This window comes from Protopterus annectens, chromosome 1.part2 (genome assembly GCF_019279795.1).
Source record: "Protopterus annectens isolate FY-2018-M chromosome 1.part2, PAN1.0, whole genome shotgun sequence".
NCBI classification, from domain to species: domain Eukaryota; kingdom Metazoa; phylum Chordata; order Ceratodontiformes; family Protopteridae; genus Protopterus; species Protopterus annectens.
The window spans coordinates 176,887,022-176,905,036 of NC_056727.1; the positions used below are offsets into that span (position 1 = coordinate 176,887,022).

At 39.3% G+C, this 18,015-nt stretch overlaps 1 long non-coding RNA gene across 1 annotated transcript in view; it reads right to left on the reverse strand.

The window, feature by feature from the left end:
- The window catches only part of LOC122792457, a 20,051-nt gene extending 14,197 nt beyond the window's left edge, over positions 1-5,854 (reverse strand). The window contains exon 1 of the long non-coding RNA XR_006363309.1: positions 5,845-5,854. This is a non-coding gene — a long non-coding RNA (uncharacterized LOC122792457). The remainder of the gene's footprint in view (positions 1-5,844) is intronic.
- Positions 5,855-18,015: the final 12,161 nt, after the last annotated feature.

The window sequence follows — 18,015 nt, forward strand, 5'->3', positions numbered from 1 at the left end:
TAAGATGATTGTTCTTTTTAACGTGCCCACGCTTTTCAGCTAGCCCATATATAGTTAGTCTTCTTCACCACCACCTTTCTTTCCCCACACACAATCTGAGCAGCCGCATTTCACAAACCATTAAGACAATTTCACCATTCTATGTGTGAAACAATACTTCTGTTTATCCATTTTGGTTTAATCTCATTCCACCCTGTTTGTACCATCTCCTGCTATGATTCTTCCATTTCTTTTTCTTATAGTTTTTCCCTTTTTATCATTTGTCCTTTGAGGATCCAGATAAATTTTGTTTCAATTTTTAGAGCCTTGGCTTGTCAAATTACAATTTGTTTGGCACCTAATGTAGCATATTGTGGTTTGTCTGAAGCCTTTATATTCTTTTTTTCCTAAGATGGAGACATTCAGCATCGACCATTAAAAAGAAAGTAAAGCAATGCGTCTGTCCATGGAGACATGAGTAGATAATAATACTTTTGTTTGTAGGTTTAACTTTTCACTTTTGTCAAGTTGTTCCATTCAGATAGCGTATGGGAAAAAGTGTCTAAGAAACAGTATATGCATGTCCATGTCAAGTCCCAGCATCCCTTCTTTTTGTCCATGGTATCTGTATCCTGTGTTACAGTGTGTCTTCACAGGCTGCATTGTCTGTTCCATCTCACTATCTCTGAAACTTTCCTATATACTCCTTTCATTGCTCTGTCTTCTATCTGTCACTCAGTCTGTCCTGAATGTACTGGCTTCAGAACTGGGCACAGTGCCCCATGATGTCCATTGTTACATATATTGATTGGTAAAATGATTTCTATATTCTTGGAGTCGGCATACCAGTGAAATAAACAAGCCCCAATGTCCTTTCTGTTATGACCACAATTTTTTTTACTGCACAGTTCATCTTTTAGAGTTCACCACCCCAAGCTTTTTTATATATCTGTACCAGATTATTTTACTCTTCTTAGCACAGAACATTTGGTGCAGTGTGTTTTCTAAGTCTGTCAGCCTTGTGAAAGCTTACTGAGAAATGTCACTTCCATTGTCACTACTGCTCTGATCTTTGTGTCATCTGCAGACAGGTTTGTCTTGTTCCTGAGTCAGTTGCTGATGTACATGATGGAAACAACAAACAGCACAGGAACTGGGTGGTTCCCTTCGGCAAGCCACTTATCTTGTCTTATGTCTCTGTTGATTATTAATTATGGAGAATCAGGTGAAGAACAGCCTACACGTATAAACAAAGTTTGTGGACACCTAGTGTTGGACATTCCATACATTTTAACCTCTTCAGATTTATTCCCTCATACTGTTTTCACAAATATTTCTTGATTTTCCATAGCTTGGTTCATCTAGATCATGTTTGTAATACTGTGGAACATAAACAGGATGTCACTTTTAAAAGATGGAAGCTTTGTTTGCCTGTAATAATATGAATAATAAAATTAAATAGAATGTAGTGGCCGAATGAACATTTGCTTGTAAGCTGTGTTAGCAGTGTAAACACACAAGGCAGTTGCAGTGTAATGTATGACTACAACAGTGTTTCATTATGCAGATTTTTATCAGTTATAATTGTTTGTTATACAGTACACATGCATTATGTCTATATATATATATATATATATATATATATATATATAGAGAGAGAGAGAGAGATAGATAGATAAATAAATCAAGAACACCACTTGAAAACAAGAGTTTCTGTAAATTATAGACATGTCTGAAATGCAAATTAGGTGAGTACATTTACAGCTGTTTATGCCAAAAAAAAAAAACGGAAAATCACAGCTTCATTTGTCAGAATTCAAAGAATATGAAAAGACCAGTCCAGGAGAGGTGACTGTGATAATATTCTTCTATAAAGTGGAGTGGTAATTCATGTTATATGCAGATGAATCATTGGACCTGAAGGACATTTACTGCCCTACAAGTGTTAAAGAAGCACCTCTGTACTAATTAAAGTGATAATACGTATAATCAGATGGTTTAAATATGTCTAATTCTTGTATATCATTATAGCTCAGAACTTTGGTATCTAGCCAGTGTTAAAGTGATACCCAAAAGCCTGTGCTGTGAACTATGCTGTGGTTTACTCAAGATTGGAGATGTTAGATCATAATGACAATGGAAAACTGATAGACGTGGTCTACCCAGACTACACCTGGTGCTGCACAGCCAATTGCTAGGAGCATTGGAGGGGGTTGAGAGGTATAGGAATGTGACTGTGGAACTGCAGTGTAGCTTGGATGAATGGTGGAACACAGAGAGTTGTGTGGAGAGGGACAGTGTCAGGAATAGTCATTACAGAGCACTACAAAGGTTGGCCCTGGGTCCACCATTCACTAATCTGTTTATTTTAGCCATATATACGGAACTAGAGACAGGCTCAATCTTTTTATTGTTAATACAAAAATAGATGTAAAAGTGGAGAAGGGGGGGGGGTGGAGTCAGACTTGGAAAGGCCAACCAAATGGCTAAAAAACTGAAGTTCATTGCAAACAAATGCGAAGTACTGCCACAACAGCCCTGCTGTGAAGTATCAGCTGGGGACTCTTGATGACAATAGAGCAGGAAAGTGAAATGGGGGTTTTGATCACAGATTGATTTGACCTCCCAGACCAGAGTGAGAGGGCTGTGGTAGGGAGGCAGAGCAGCAGTGGACAGCATGCTCGGAGTATACTAAGAGAAGGGCAGTATCCAGATGCAGTGAGATAATGCTTCAGAGTAGTGGAGGACACATTAAAAAAAGAGTTATTAATTATATAGATCATTTTCAGGTGCCAACTCATCTACTGCTCAGCCATGTGCTCCTGCTGTTGTATATTATGATGCATTGATAGTAAAGCACATTAATCTGGATATATATATATATATATATATATATATATATATATATATATATATATATATATCTACTACTATTCACTCAAAGCACATTTCAGTGAAACACATTTGACTGTGCACAATTCACTGAAAGCTCAATTCACTGAAAACACAAGTCACTGAAAGTTATATATGGCCTTTTCCCCACTGTAGTGCGACCCTTGAGTTAGTGTATATATATATATATATATATATATATATATATATATATATATATATATATATATATATTTTAAGTATATATTATTTTCAGAGAACAGTAATATACTGCAATTGCAAGTATCCATGTATATAGTTCAAAATATTTAAAATATGTGGGGGGCTATGCCCCCCCAATGTGGGGGGCGGTGCCCCCCACACCCCCTTACTATACATACTAACTCCAGGGTCGCACTACAGTGGGGAAAAGGTCATATATAACTTTCAGTGAAATGTGTTTCAGTGAACTGTGTTTTCAGTGAATAGTAGTAGACCCATATATATATATATGTATAGTTGACATTTGTTGACCTGGTTGGTCCAGCTGGGATCGAGACCTTTTTCAGTGGAGACCTGAGGAGAAAAGGTCCATGATTAATACACAATACATATATGCATATTTTGAGGCAAGTGGGCATTTTGAACATAAATGTTCCTATCAAAGAAACCATCAGGAATAGCATTTTAGCAGCGGACAGCTGCCATTACACACCCATATAGTAATATTCCTAAATGACAGTTTATTAGGCTCTACAGAAATACTTTAAATCTGACTGGCATGAAACAAATAATTAGGACATTGTCGACATGGAATGAGCTATGTGGATTAGCTTGAGAGACAGAAGAATCTTAATATACTATCACTAGAAGAAAGAAGCAGTGGAGACATGATATAATGATTTGTATATTTCTGAAAAAGAAAACCCAGAGCTTGAATTTGAAAAAGAAAGGCAATAGTGAAAGAAGATGGCCTGACTGCCATATAATATGTAGATCATTTATTCAGATGTAAGAAATAATTTTTGTTAATGACTAGAGGACATTTGGGAAAGGTTAAATGCGTTAATTGTGGCATAGATATCTTTCTCTGGGTTTATGCTGGCAGAGAATACTGTTATGCAGGACTTCAGATTGGTGCAAGGTTATGTATATTAGTTGAACTTTCAGAGGTGTTGATGGTTTTTCTTTCCTCACTGTTTAACATAGTGTACCACTATGTAATTGTCTTAGTTAATATGACTGTTATTAGCTATCGGTAATCTCTCGCATTTATCTGCCTAACTATGAACAGAGTGTTTTCTTAGCAGCTAAAGGGCTAATACTAAATGCATGGACAACCCATTTGTTTGACTTAACTTGCACAAATGCTTTCAGTACATAACATACAAAGGTATTGTATCCAGTTTATAACATGTAGGTACAAGTTGGAGGACTGACATTAATAGGTTCATAGGTAGGTACTAGGCTATCCGCCCAAAGGCATTTATATGCTTAGCCAGAATGTGTTGGCTTTCGCCGCTCCCTTAGATTAGTTTCCTGTGCCTCTGTCCAGCAGAGCCACTGAAGTGATCCCCGGGGTAAACTTTCTGTTTCCCTTCCACTCGTCAAGGTTTCTCTTGAAGAGTGTTAGCAAGGAGCTCTGCCTGATGTAGATTGGAATCTTGTTCAAAAGCATGGGAAGTCTCTGGGACAGCAATCTATCCCTCCGGCATGTGCTATTTATTGTTCATGTGAGGTCTAGATCCCTAGAGCGTGTGGCTTGAGGGGATATGGTTTTCTTTAGGTGGAGCATGTCCATCAATTCTGGGTTGGACATGGCCTTGTATGTCAGGCAGAGATCACCTCTGAGTAGGCGGTATGCAACAGAGTACAGCTGGAGTTTCTTCAGTTGAGCTGCATAGGGCATCTGTTTGAGGCCAGTGATCCTCTTGGTGAGGTACTTCTGTGGTCTTTTCAGCTGTTGCAGGTGTCTTGTTAGGTACATCCCAAATGGGGTGTTGTACTCTATGATGGATTTGATGAGTGATGAGTAGAGGGGCACAATGACCTCTTTTGATCTGGATGTGAACCCTTTTGTGATTAGGTGGGCCACATAGAAGGATTTTCTAACCACTTTGGCAATGTGATTATCAAAGGAGAGATTACTATCTACTTGGGTCCCCAGATCCCTTATTACATCTTCCATATTTAGGGGACTACCACCTATGCGGTAGTCTGTAGGTACTTTGTTTTTTTCCAAAGGGGATGACTATGCACTTTTTGGCATTTAGCTAGAGGCCATGATTTTGACACCAGGTATCCATCTCAGTTAGACCCTTTTGGAGGATGTCTGTGTCAGCCGGAGAGTCAGTTATAGCCTCTAGCTTGCAGTTGTCTGTGAACTTGGTCAGCCATAGCCCTCCTGTGCTTGACTCTACCTCTGAGAAGTATATGCTGAACAGGAAGGGTCCCAGGACTGATCCCTGGGGAACGCCACTTGTAACCGGTTTAGAGTTGGATCTAGCTCCCGCAACTGTCACCAGGTGGGTTCTGTCCATTAGCCAGTTGGCAACCCATCTTGTGAAGTAGGGGTTTATGTTCAGGCTGGTGAGCTTGTCTATAATACCAGAATGGGGAATGGTGTCAAAGGCCTTTGCAAGGTCTAGGTAGGCTGTGTGTACCACCTTTCCCTCATCTATATCCTTGGTAACTGTCTCAAAGAAGTCCACCAGGTTCAGGAGGCATGATCTGCCCTTAACAAAGCCGAATTGGGTAAGGTCCAGTGTTTAGAGGTTCCCAATGTCTCTCTTAATGAGTTCCATGATGATGCGCTCCATAGCCTTGCAGACCAAGCTAGTCAGGCTTATAGGGCAATAGTTCCCTGGGTCTATTGTGGCTCCACCTTTGTGGAGCGGAATAACCGTTGCTGTGTGCCACTCTATGGGTATATAGCTTGTGGAGAGGCTGAGTTTGAACAGGGTGTTTAGCTGAGGGGTTAGTTCGTCTTTGCACTTGTGTAGGACGCAGCCTGGGACACCATCCAGTCCCATTGATGCTGTGTTTTTGGCTTTAGAGAGGGCTGTTTTAACCTGAGTGCCTGTGATTTCATGGGCTCTACATTCTTCTGGTATGGTTATGGGCCCTTTTGGGAGTGTTTACACTGAACCTGTCTGGCAGGATGTTGGCAATATTGGTCAGTTCAGTGTATTTTGTGCCATTCTGCACTAACTCCGAGCAGATCTGAGCATTGCCACTTAGATTCTTGACATAGCTAAAGAATGCCTTGTGGTTATCTTTGGAGTCCTTGGCAATTTTTCTTTCGAAGATCACCTTGGATGATTTTATGAGGGATCATAGTTTCTTGCTGATACTGATCAGGGATGTCTTCCCTTCTTGGGATTTTACTCTTGTCTGTACTAGTTTCCTCCTTCTATTGTATAGCGTGGTTATGGCAGGGGTTCACCAGACTGGTTTCCTTTTCTTGGAGGAGTGAGTCTTGGTTTTGCCTGGGATAGCATGATCCATGCATTCTTGTAGGTGCCTGTAGAATGCATTAGTAAAGGATTTTTCAGCTTGGACAGCATTATCCTTTAGCATGGGGGCTTTGAAACTTTCCACCTTGGTCTTAAGTAACGTGAAGTTTGCTTTTGAAAAGTTTTTCACAGTGGTTTTCTTGTCTGGGGGTTGGGGGGGTGTGGATATCCAAAGTGATTTGTTTATAGTCGGATCTAACCAGCTAGGGGTTGGCCTCCGGTGTGGAACACCGGCGGTCGCCCATGTTAGTGATGACCAGATCCAATATGTTGTCACCTCTATGCACACTCACATCCAGGGTTAAATGAGTTTGTGTCAATCAAGCCATTCTTGAGATTAAGGCATATTTTGGGATAAACACACCTATAAGGATAATACAAATAAAATCAATCAATATACTATATGGTATATTATTAAATTAAACATTTTTTAATATTTGTACATTATTAGTACCAACTACAATACAAATACATTTTAATTTTAACAAATATATTTATTTAAGTATTTAATGTATTTGACATGTTATGTATATACATAGTTAATTATAATAAGTTATTTGATTATACACAACACAAGTTAGTTACTATTTTATGTGGGGTAGTTTTTTGTGATACTTATGTGTTTTTAACAAAGTATTTTTTAACTATGATTATTTTTAACAATACATTAATTGTCAATTTATTTGAAGTGATAATTGTTGTAATTAGTGAGTCATTATTGATTGTGGTTATATACTGGTTCAACACACTCTGAAGAAGTCATTTGACGAAACCTAGGTCAGTTGTGGAGAACCAGTTTTCTCATTTTTGTCTTTCCAGTTGGTGAAGCTTGTGCAATAAAGTAGTGTGGTGGTTGAGCTTCAGACTCCATGGATTTTCTTATTGGTCATGTTTTCACCTCTGGTGGGAGTGCTGACCAGTTGCTCCAGGGCGTTTGAGTTTATAAATTTTAGGAAATGTTGGGCAAGGGACTTAGTACTTGAGTAGTTCTCCCAGTTAATGTTTGGGTAATTGAAATCACCCAATATTAGGGTGTTTGGTAGGACCTTTATGTTCCCAGTGTTTCCAGAAATGCAGAATTAGTGTCCTGGGACATTGTGGGTGATCTGTAGCAAGCTACAATTTGAATTGCTGTTTTTCCCATTGTTAGTTGCACGTGGATGATCTCTGAAGCATCGTGCTGTGCCACTAACCTGGAGGTGTGGGTATCCTTGATGAATATAATATGCCCCCACCTTTTGTATTTCGGTCCGGGTTCTGTGGCCGAAATGTATGGTATGAGTTGTAGCCTGGTAGTGCTGGGGTGCTCTCTGGAGCCTTAAACCAGGTTTCTGTTACTGCACATATATCGATTTTCTCCATACTGAGGAGTGCCTCAAGTGCATGCATTTTGAGGTTTAGACTTTTGGCATTGAGTAGCATTACCCTCAATTTTTTGTTACTTGTGCTATTTACGGCGGTGGGTTTGTCTTTTGAGCCTTGCCTAAAAAAGGCACTATGGGGGTGGCAAGAGCCTTGGCCAGTATTTGAAATCCTAAGGGTGACGGGTGCAAGCTGTTTCTAGCAAAGCAGCGTGGCTTGTTGAGCATGTCATCCCAGGTGGACCGACATTGGATCCCCTTTGAATGATACCAGAAACTTAGCCAATTGTTGAAATTGATAATTATTTCTTTATACCGTGGTATCATTCTTGGTGAGGGCAGGATGCTACTCAGAGTCACGGTCATACCAGCCTGGGCTACATGATCAGAGAGCTCTTCCATGTCTCTTTTCATGTAGTCCAGGGAGTTATGGCTCAAGTCATTCACACCAACATAGACAATGACAGAATCGTATTTATACTTGTTCTCAAGTGACCTGAGTGCTTGTGTTATGTGGCGGATCCTAGCACCAGACAGGCAGCTAACAGTAACCTTCTCCTTATTCAGCCTAGTGAGTGGGATGTCTGTGTGCCTGACTATAGAGTCACCTATTACTCGTATGTTGGGTATGTTATTTTGCCTTAAGGGCTGTGATTGTGTGGCACACTGGTTTTGTGAAATATGTGTTTCATGGTTTGTGTTGGGGTGTGGAGGTTGCTTGGATGTCTGCTTTGGAAGTCTCTGTTGCTTTTGCAGATTTTTATTTAGAGCCTCCGAGTATGTTTTCCTGTAATTATGTGTGTTTTTTGCCAGTACTAGTTTAATGGGTCTATATGAGACTGATGGTGTGATGCAAGTATTTCCCTTCTCCTCTTGACTGTCTGATCCAGTCTTGGGTTGAGAGAGCTTAGCCTCCAGTTTGGCTGTATAATTGCATCTCTCACATGTATTAGTGTTTGGTGGTAGGAGGAGAGGATTGTCAACATACATGAGGCAGTTGTAACATTGCCTCAAAATGCCCATATTCACCAGTTGGACTGAAGAGTACACCTGAAACTGCCTTTTGGACATGCCTGGATAGGTACAGTGAACTGTTTTATTGAAGGTTGAATAGAGAGCTTTGTCCTTCTGTACAGTATAGGGGGTCTAGTGCTAGGGTTTATAAGTGCTTGCTATGTGTTTTGAGCAAGTGCCGGGCTGAGAAATGAATGGCTTGAGTGCTTAAGTTGAAAGTTTGTCTAGTTCCAAGGGAAAAATTGAAGAGAAGACTTTGTGGAGCTGGGAATAGTTATACCCTAGCTAACCGGCGCTGCCTGGCACACAGAATCAGGCAAATGCGGTTTTTATGACAGGGAAATGAAAGAGAGAGAAATTAGCCCAAAATGGCCAATAAACTACTACTTTCTGGGCTGAAACCACTCCTCCAGGGACAGATAGGCTGCTCAAAGCTCCCCTCTCTCACAGATGATCAGAGAAACTTCCTTCTAGCCAAATAAGTTATGGGCAAACACAGAGATTTGTAAACACAGCCCTGAATTCAGCACTAACCTGAAAACTGAACTATACTAGCTTAGAAAGGTGGGAAACAAGTATTTTTATTTTGTTTTTTTTTTTCAGAAAATAAAGCAGATACAATCAAAAAGACACTTTAAATGGACAGAAAAGGATACTTATTGTTATGTATCTCAGATCAGAGTTGTAGTCAATGCCCCTAGTAATAAAGTAGGAAGAAACACAAATACAGTAAAAGCAGATGAATAAAGTGCAATTTTATATATACATGTATATATATATATATATATATATATATATATATATAAAACAATAAAAAATGAACAAAGTGATTTAAACAAGTTACCCAATTAACCAGAAAAAAGCTCAAAACTGAGCCCTGTTCCAGCAGTCTTCAATCAGACAAGCTCTAACTGCACACTCCTGCCACTAGGGTGCAGGGGAACCTTCTCCAAAAAAAGACGGCCTGTATCAGTGCTCAAGTTATACAAACAAAGCTAGATTCAGCAGGCCTGAATCTGGTTTATGCTACACCAACAAAGTACACCAGTTTCAGAAAGAAACAGTTCAAATAAGCAGGCACAATAAGCCTGTGACCAGAAATTCCCAGCTCAGAAGGGCAGAATCCAGCCTCTCCTCCCACAAGAGTGCAGACTGCAAACCTTCTTAATGTAGAATAACTGGCCTGAAGCCCATGTGCTTAAACCAGAACTAATACACTTTTAGACTAGCAGACACTGAGCCTTCCATCAGCAATTCCCAGATTAGAAGGATGTAAGCTACCTGTCCTGCCACAACAGTGCAGACCACAAACTTTCTTAATGTAAAACAAGTGGTATGAAGCCCAAGTGCTTAAACCAAAAGACTTAGAATAATGGTTACAATTTAATCAGGCTACTACCAAGCAGTAATAAATGCAGCAGAATAAACAAAAATTGAGTACTTTTAAGAAGAGGCAAAAGGAAAATAAAGTAGGAGGAAACACAAATACAGTAAAAGCAGATGAATAAAGTGCATTGTTTTTGGTAGTAAAGTGCAAGGAGAGAGGAAGGAAGAACCTAAGTGGGTTGGCCTTCTCAAATATTCTCTCTGCATTAAGTGCAGTGAACACTAGACTCAGAATATGATCTCACTGTACTCGGTTAAGTGAGCAAATGAGATGGATCCAGGAGGAGTGTTAAAATACAGACTTACAGGAGGGGTGGACAATTCCAGAGCCACCAACACTAACACCAAGACAAGAATAGGGAGCGTGTGTAGGCAACTAACTGCAGAGAGGCACACAACACACTATTCAATGAAACAATTAGGTAACAGAAAAAATGAAATACACTACTTTTAAAACTGCAAATTTGTACTTAACAGAAGACTAAAATACAGTACTGCATGTTTGCACTTAACTTCAGCTTCTAATGCAGGTGATTGTAGCCAACCAAGTCTCTCAGAATATTTATCTTTTCTATTATATTGTTTAGTATGAAAAATGCTGTCATCCATAAAATCAGAAAAGAACGTATATATAATAACTTGCAAAACACAAATTCAAACCAAATCCAAATCTTATGTCACTAAATGATTTCCAAACATCCTACTTAACAAACCAGTGAAATATCTCTTCCAAATCGGTTTACTAATTATACAATATCCTATCACATCTAACCATCAAAGTATTCCATTAATTGCAAGTAAACATCGCAGTAAAGATGCTCATATCCAAAACTTAATGCATTCAAGCTTTACTCAATAGAAACTAATGACAGATACCCTTTCTGGGGTAGCATTTTACTGCTTGCGCTCTTACTATTCAGCCACATAAATTCTACCTCATACCTAATTGCTACTACCATTTTAGCAGTAATCTTCTACTGATATCTACTAATTTTATGTTTCCTAAGTATATTTTCTTTATTTTTATCCTCTCTTTGGTTTATTTAACTCTTTTCTTTCCCTACTAATATGCTTTGTTTCTTGTCATTGCAGTTTTATACCTATATCACATAATTGCATTATTGTTTGTTGTGTATATTACTGTCTGTCATTGTGATAGTCAGCCCTCTTTTTCCCAATTTTCATCAGGTCAGGGTGTCACATCGTCATTAGTCAATATAACCAAATCACCTAGAGCCTATGGTTACACTGCCGAGTGACTAGTCCTCTCTGTGGTGTACATGTGATATTTAGACTTTTGTTTCTGGCCTCTTTTACCTTAAAAATTTTGTAAATATTCAAGCATTCCAAACTGCACTGAACCTAAATGTAATGTTTTGTTTTCTTGGTCTTAAATTATTTTTTTTTACATGTAGTATTCTTTGGCTTTCTTTCTAGGTTCTCTCTAAATATGGGCACGGGGGTCTGCATTAGCTATGGATTTCTTTCCAGATCTGTTCTAATTATGGGCATTACCCAACAGGGCCAATCCTGTTAATAAGTTGTAAATAAAATTTATAGCATCCAGTTGTAAGCAATCCAAAGAGAAAGCCACTGTAACTTGTATTTATTAATTTGGTTATATTTTTGCACTAGATTCCCACGCTAGTCTATATAATACAAATCTTTGATAAAAGTGGAGTGAACCTATGACATAGCATTTCATCCATACTCCTTGGTATTACATATTCTATCTGGTGTCAAGTTAAATTTTAAGAATGCCCTTAGCTAATAATACTCTATTCATAAAATATGTCACAGTTCTTTTCAACCACTAGATCAGAAGCTGCGGGTTCTATACCCACAACAGGTGCTTGGATTCATTTTTCCCTTCCGCAGTCAACTAAGACCATTAAGTTGTCTTCTCCTTCAAAACCAGACTCTAGTCCCAGTAATCCATCTACATTCAGGGAAGTCAGCAAACCAGTCTATTAGAATTTATTAAGCTTTTCAAAAATTATAGAAGTTCAGTCACCCCATATCCTTTAATATTGGTACCTCAGCCCTAATGAAGGATTTTATGCTGTGTTAAATCACTGTTTAGAGAAAATTGTTCCATTCCATTATAAGCAAAACAATAAATCATCAAATGTCCAATCAGATGGGCTAATAGAATCAACTAATTATAAAATGATAAACATAAGCTCCTAGCCTTATATAAGAAGGGTTCATTAATACGCTGGGTAACAATAGTTTTTGACTTGAATTTCATTGATTGAAGGTGAAGGAGGCAATACATTCTATGATGGGTCTGATGAGGGCCGAGTACAGTGGTATGATGACCTGTGTCTGGACATAGATGCCATACTCTTACTTGGAAGATGAGCAACATAGAAGGATGCTGTCAGAGTAAACCCAATTTGTGAGGAAGATTTTTGGTAATTGCCCCTGGTCATTTCCAAAAAAGAGAGAAATGCTCGCTGTTGTCTGGCCAAGAAGGGAATCACCATAATGATCTTTGAGGAGTCCTTCTAAATCTTCAGCATGACACTGGATATCAGTGGAAAGGGTTGAAAAGTTTACAGGAATATTCCTGTCAAAGGAAAAGAAAAAGCATCTGTTTCCTAGGCCTTCTTGCATGGAGTCTTGGAGCAGAAGTTTACCTACTAATTGTTATGGGTGGAAGCAAATTTGTGAGGGTCTGTCCTGGTCCTGCTTAGCTTATTCATAGGTTCATATGTAAGTATTAGGCTACTTGCCCTTGCTGGCCATTGTAAACCTAGCCAGTTTCGCTTTTTGTACTCAAAATAACATCTCATTTGGTTATAGATTGTCCTTACCAATCCCATGTTCGATAATTATATATTACCGCTAACAAGAATAACTGGGATCATACCATAGATAATTTGAGGGGACTCATGTTTGGGATAAAGCACTTAGTAGCTGCCTCTGTCCATTAGTAGTACAGGGGGAAGTCCTGGGGTAAATTTTCTTTTTCACATCCATAGATCTAAGTTGTGTTTGAAAGTGGACAGGAGTTAAATTTGTTTTATGTAACTGGAGAGTCTGTTCCATAGCAGTGGTATCCTCTGTGAAATATAGTTGTTTGTCTGTTTGCCACTCAGTTTTGTTCTGATAGTATGTAAGATGCCTGTAGAGTGAGATCATGCTGAAAAGCTATGTCCTAAGCTACTATGGCTATTTTGCACAGGGAGTAAGATCTGGTTCCCCCTTGCATGTTTATATACCACATCACTGTGGTGTTGTCTGTAAGCACTTGTAGAGATCCTGTGGACAGCAGGAGATTGGCAGAGTTGAGGGCATTTACAAGAGATAACATCCCTTTTATGTGTGTTAATATGTGTATACTAGGCTAATGACCACCAGGGACCTTGTAAGCTTAGCTGTGCAACCCAAATGTGACCCACAGATTTGATTTATATAGGTGGTGATTTACTGGCTGCCTCTGTCCATCACAGACATAGGAAAAAACCAGGGGTGAAATTCTGAATTACCATCCATTGGTCCAAGTTGTGCTTAAATAGCAATACGGAGGATCTTGGCTTCACAAGGAGGGGGAGCCTGTCCCAGAGAACGGGAATTCTCTGAGAAGCATATCTGTCTCTCCGTGTCCTATTTATGTCGCAAGCAAAATTTTGAACTTTTAATCTGGTAGTTCTGATGTGGTTTGTTTTGTGTATGTGCAAAAGGTTAATCAAAACATGGTCCAGGGATTCCTTGCATGCCAGGCAAAGATACCGCTTAGAAGTCTGTATGATGCCAAGCAAAGAGACAGGGCTTTGAGGCGAACAGCGTAGGACATTGTGTTTACTCCCTGTATTTTTTTGTAAGTAACCTTTGTGGATGTTCTAGTTGCTGCATGTGTCTGGTTAGGTACATACCAAAGGAGGTAATACATTCTATGATGGGTCTGATGAGGGCTGAGTACAGTGGTATGATGACCTGTGTCTGGACGTAGATGCCATACTCTTACTTGGAAGATGAGCAACATAGAAGGATTTTCTTACTAAACCAAAATCAACCTTGAGGCAGTTCCCAAACTAGCAACAGGAAAGATCAAAGGAAGGCAAATGAATCTTGTGTCTAAGAAACAATTGAATCATTTATTAAAAAATGTTAAGTGCTTTTGTCACTTAAAACATGACTTCATCAGAACTAACAAGTATTAACTGAGCTAATATATATATATATATATATATATATATATATATATATATATATATATATATATATATATATATGTGTGTGTGTGTGTGTGTGTGTGTGTGTGTGTGTGTATAGCAATCACATGACTTTTCCAGCAAACAGAGTGAATCTATATATAAATAACCTAAAATACAATCTAATTATTAAAGTTATATAACAAGCTTCAAATAAAATTCTTATAAATGTTGATATATATAAATTAAGCAAAGGTTTGTCTTACTTTGGTTTCTCCTGCTGCTGATTTGAGAACTGCCTCAAGGTTGCTGTTTTTTTTTTTTTTACTTGGGAGTTCTCTGTGTTTTTGGTTCCAGGATTTTCTTACTACTTTGGACACATGTTGGTTGAAAGCTAGGTTACTATCTATGTGAATTCCAAGATCTCTGCCTAGTGAATCAACTTTTAAGGATGTTTTATTGATGAAGTAGTAACCCAGGGTGGTAGACTTCCAAAAGTTACTATAATGCACTTCCTCGTATTGAGTTTTAAGCTGTGTTCTCATCTTCAGGGAATTCAGTGACTACTTCCAGTTTGCAATCATCTGCAAACTTAGTTACCAAAAGGCCTTTGACATTGGCTTTAACACAAGAGAAGTAGATGCCAAAGAGGAGTGGGCCCAGCACAGAGTCCTTGGGGACTCCACTAGTTACTGGCTTCTTTTTGGAGGTGGCTTCACCAATTCTAACCTCTTGGATCCTATCTGTGAGCCAGATAGCTATCCAGCATGTTATAAAGGAGTTTATACCCAGTTCTGTAAGTTTGTTGACAATGCCGAAGTGGGGTATTGTATCAAATGATTCAGCTAGATCTATGCAGGCAGTATGCACCATTTTCCCCTCATCCATTGTTTTAGTGACCTTTTCAAAGAAGTCCACCAGATTCAGTATGCATGACCTTCTTTTGACAAAGCCAAACTGGGGTGGATACTGTGCCTGTAGGTCTCCTATGTCCTTGTTGATAATTTCCATGATAATTCTTTCCATGGCTTTGCAAATAAGACTAGTCAGACTAATGGGTCTGTTTTTTCCAGGATCTGTTGGAGGTCCTCCCTTATGAAGTGGGATGACCATCACAGTCCTCCACTCACGTGGCACAAAGCCTGTTTTAAGGCTAGATTTAAATAAAGACTCCAGGGATCCTGATAAGTCATGTTTCAGACTATTCAGGAGGCATCCTGAATAGTTCTCTGGGCCTATTGAGGCTGTATTCTTGCCTTTATTGAGTGCAGTCAGTAAATGCTCCCTAGCTATAGCTGTTGGGGTTATGTTTGAGGATATTTTGGTGGAGATGGTTGGGGATGAGTGGGAATAAAGTTGGAACTGAATTTGTCTGCTAACAGGTTTGCTATGTCACCAGGTTCAGTGAATGTGGCAACATTAACCACCAGTTCAGCACTTTGCTATATGCTGCTCTTGAGGTTTGTCCTTAAGGTTATCTTTCACCTGGGAGACTATCTTAACGTCAACGTTGGCTTTGCTTGACCTAATTAGCCCTCTTAGTTGATTTTGCCGCATGTTTTTTAAATTTTCTTGTATATTCTGTTTAATTTGTAACATGACCGGGCAGTTTGTTTCTAGGGCTAGTCCTTGGCTTACTTCTGGAAAGTACAGTAGCCTTTATGCAGCCACTGACATTGTTGTGCAAAGTTTCTGAGAGCAATTCAGCATAGGCTGCTGTGTTCTCTATGTTTGGAAGGGCATGGAATTTTGACAATCTATCACTTAATAAAACGTAATTTGTCTTGGAATACTTCCTAACAGCACTGGTTATAATGGCATTACAGAGCTGATTTTGATTTTGAAGGAGATAGCTTTATGATGGGACTTTACAGGGAGAATGAGACTTTGGGGTGGTGCAGTGTTCTCCCACATTTGTAGGCACAAGGGCCAGCGTTTTGGCTCCTTTAGGGGCATATTCACTATTTGGTCAAGGGTTTTATATTTACAAAGTCCAGGAATCTTTGTGCCTGTAGATTTGAGGCATGAAACATTCCCAGTCTATAGAGGGGGTAATTAAAGTTTCCCTATGAGTAGGATGCTATGTTGAATGGTAAGTGTCTCCAGTAGGTCCATGTATGCATTGTGAACTTCTTGGGACACAGAGAGTAACCTGTCACTGGCTAGGATATGGTATGAGATTTTGTCTATGGTGATCTGAATGTGGTGGAACTCCAATGCAAGTTTCCCTATGAGTAGGATGCTATGTTGAATGGTAAGTGTCTCCAGTAGGTCCATGTATGCATTGTGAACTTCTTGGGACACAGAGAGTAACCTGTCACTGGCTAGGATATGGTATGAGATTTTGTCTATGGTGATCTGAATGTGGTGGAACTCCAATGCATCATCCTGTTTGACCACCCTGTTGGTATGCATGTTATTAATGCATATTGAGACACCTCCTCCTTTAGCCATTGTCTGTGCATGTATTGGTCTAAAAGTGTGGAAGGCACCGAAGCCTTGCACTGCTCTGGTATGCTCTGCCACTTTAAACCACGTCTCAGTAACTGCACAGATGTGTATATTATCAAGTGTGACGAGGGCTTGGTGGGAGTGCAGTTTTTGTTTAGGCTTTTGCATTGAGCAGTAACACCTTGAGGTTCGGTTGCGCTGATTATGCTATGTTGTTAGTGTTTTGGTCTATCTTTTTTGTTCTAAAGACCATTTACTTTTATCCACATTAACAGAAGAAAAGGGGAGACCCAGAGTCCTAGAAATTATTTGTGTTTCCACCACATAATCTCCCTTTACACAAGTCCCAAGACTGGAATCTGAAAAGCCAGGGGATGTTGATGCTGGAACTACAGAGATTTCAGTTACCACTGGATCTTTCTCATGAGGAGTCTTGCAGAGGTATCATAAGTTTCATAGATGCAACCCAGAATCATAAAGAATTACTTAACTGAGACAGAATTCTGAATGGAAAACCCTCAAGAACAGAGTAGAATACAGATCTGTTTTTTTTTCCAGTGGAAAAAAGCTCTTGGAACTGAAGTGTCCAAGAGACACACCAGGAAAACAGTCCTATGAGGAGTCAGAAAAGACTTCTGCATGTTCTGTTGGGATCCCAGCCTGTGGCATCCCTTACCCATGTGAGAGACTCTTGACATTTTGAAAAAGATTCTGCAAAGATAGGCAGATAATCTAAACAAGGAAAATGTGAATACCTTGAAGTCTGCAGTAGCTATCACATGAACTACATACTTTGTGAACACCTTTGGAGCAGTAGATAGTCCACAGGTTGACAAAGAGAACTGATAACATGACACCGACTCAGAAAATAGTAAGAAATATCTGAAATCTGAATCAATATGAATGTGATGATATGCATTTTTTAAATGCAATGTCAGTAGAAAACTCAACTAGACTAAGGGGTAATAAGTTGTTACGTGGCAATACTTTGAACTTGGGCACCATCACAAACAGATCCAGAAAGGAAAGATCCAAAACTTGCCTCCAAGAATCCTCTTTGGCACCAGAAATATCCTTAAATAAAGTCTTTCTCATAAATGAAGAGGAAGGACAGCTTCTATCACCCCACGAGTAAGCATATGCTGGATAACAGGAGGGGAAAAAAAAAAAAGAGTTTGGTCTGGTGGGTGAGGAGAACTCCCACTGCCATGTGTACCGCTGATGGGTCACTCTTGAAAACCTTCTGTGTGAAGCTATTTGTTGCCAAAGAGAGAGAGC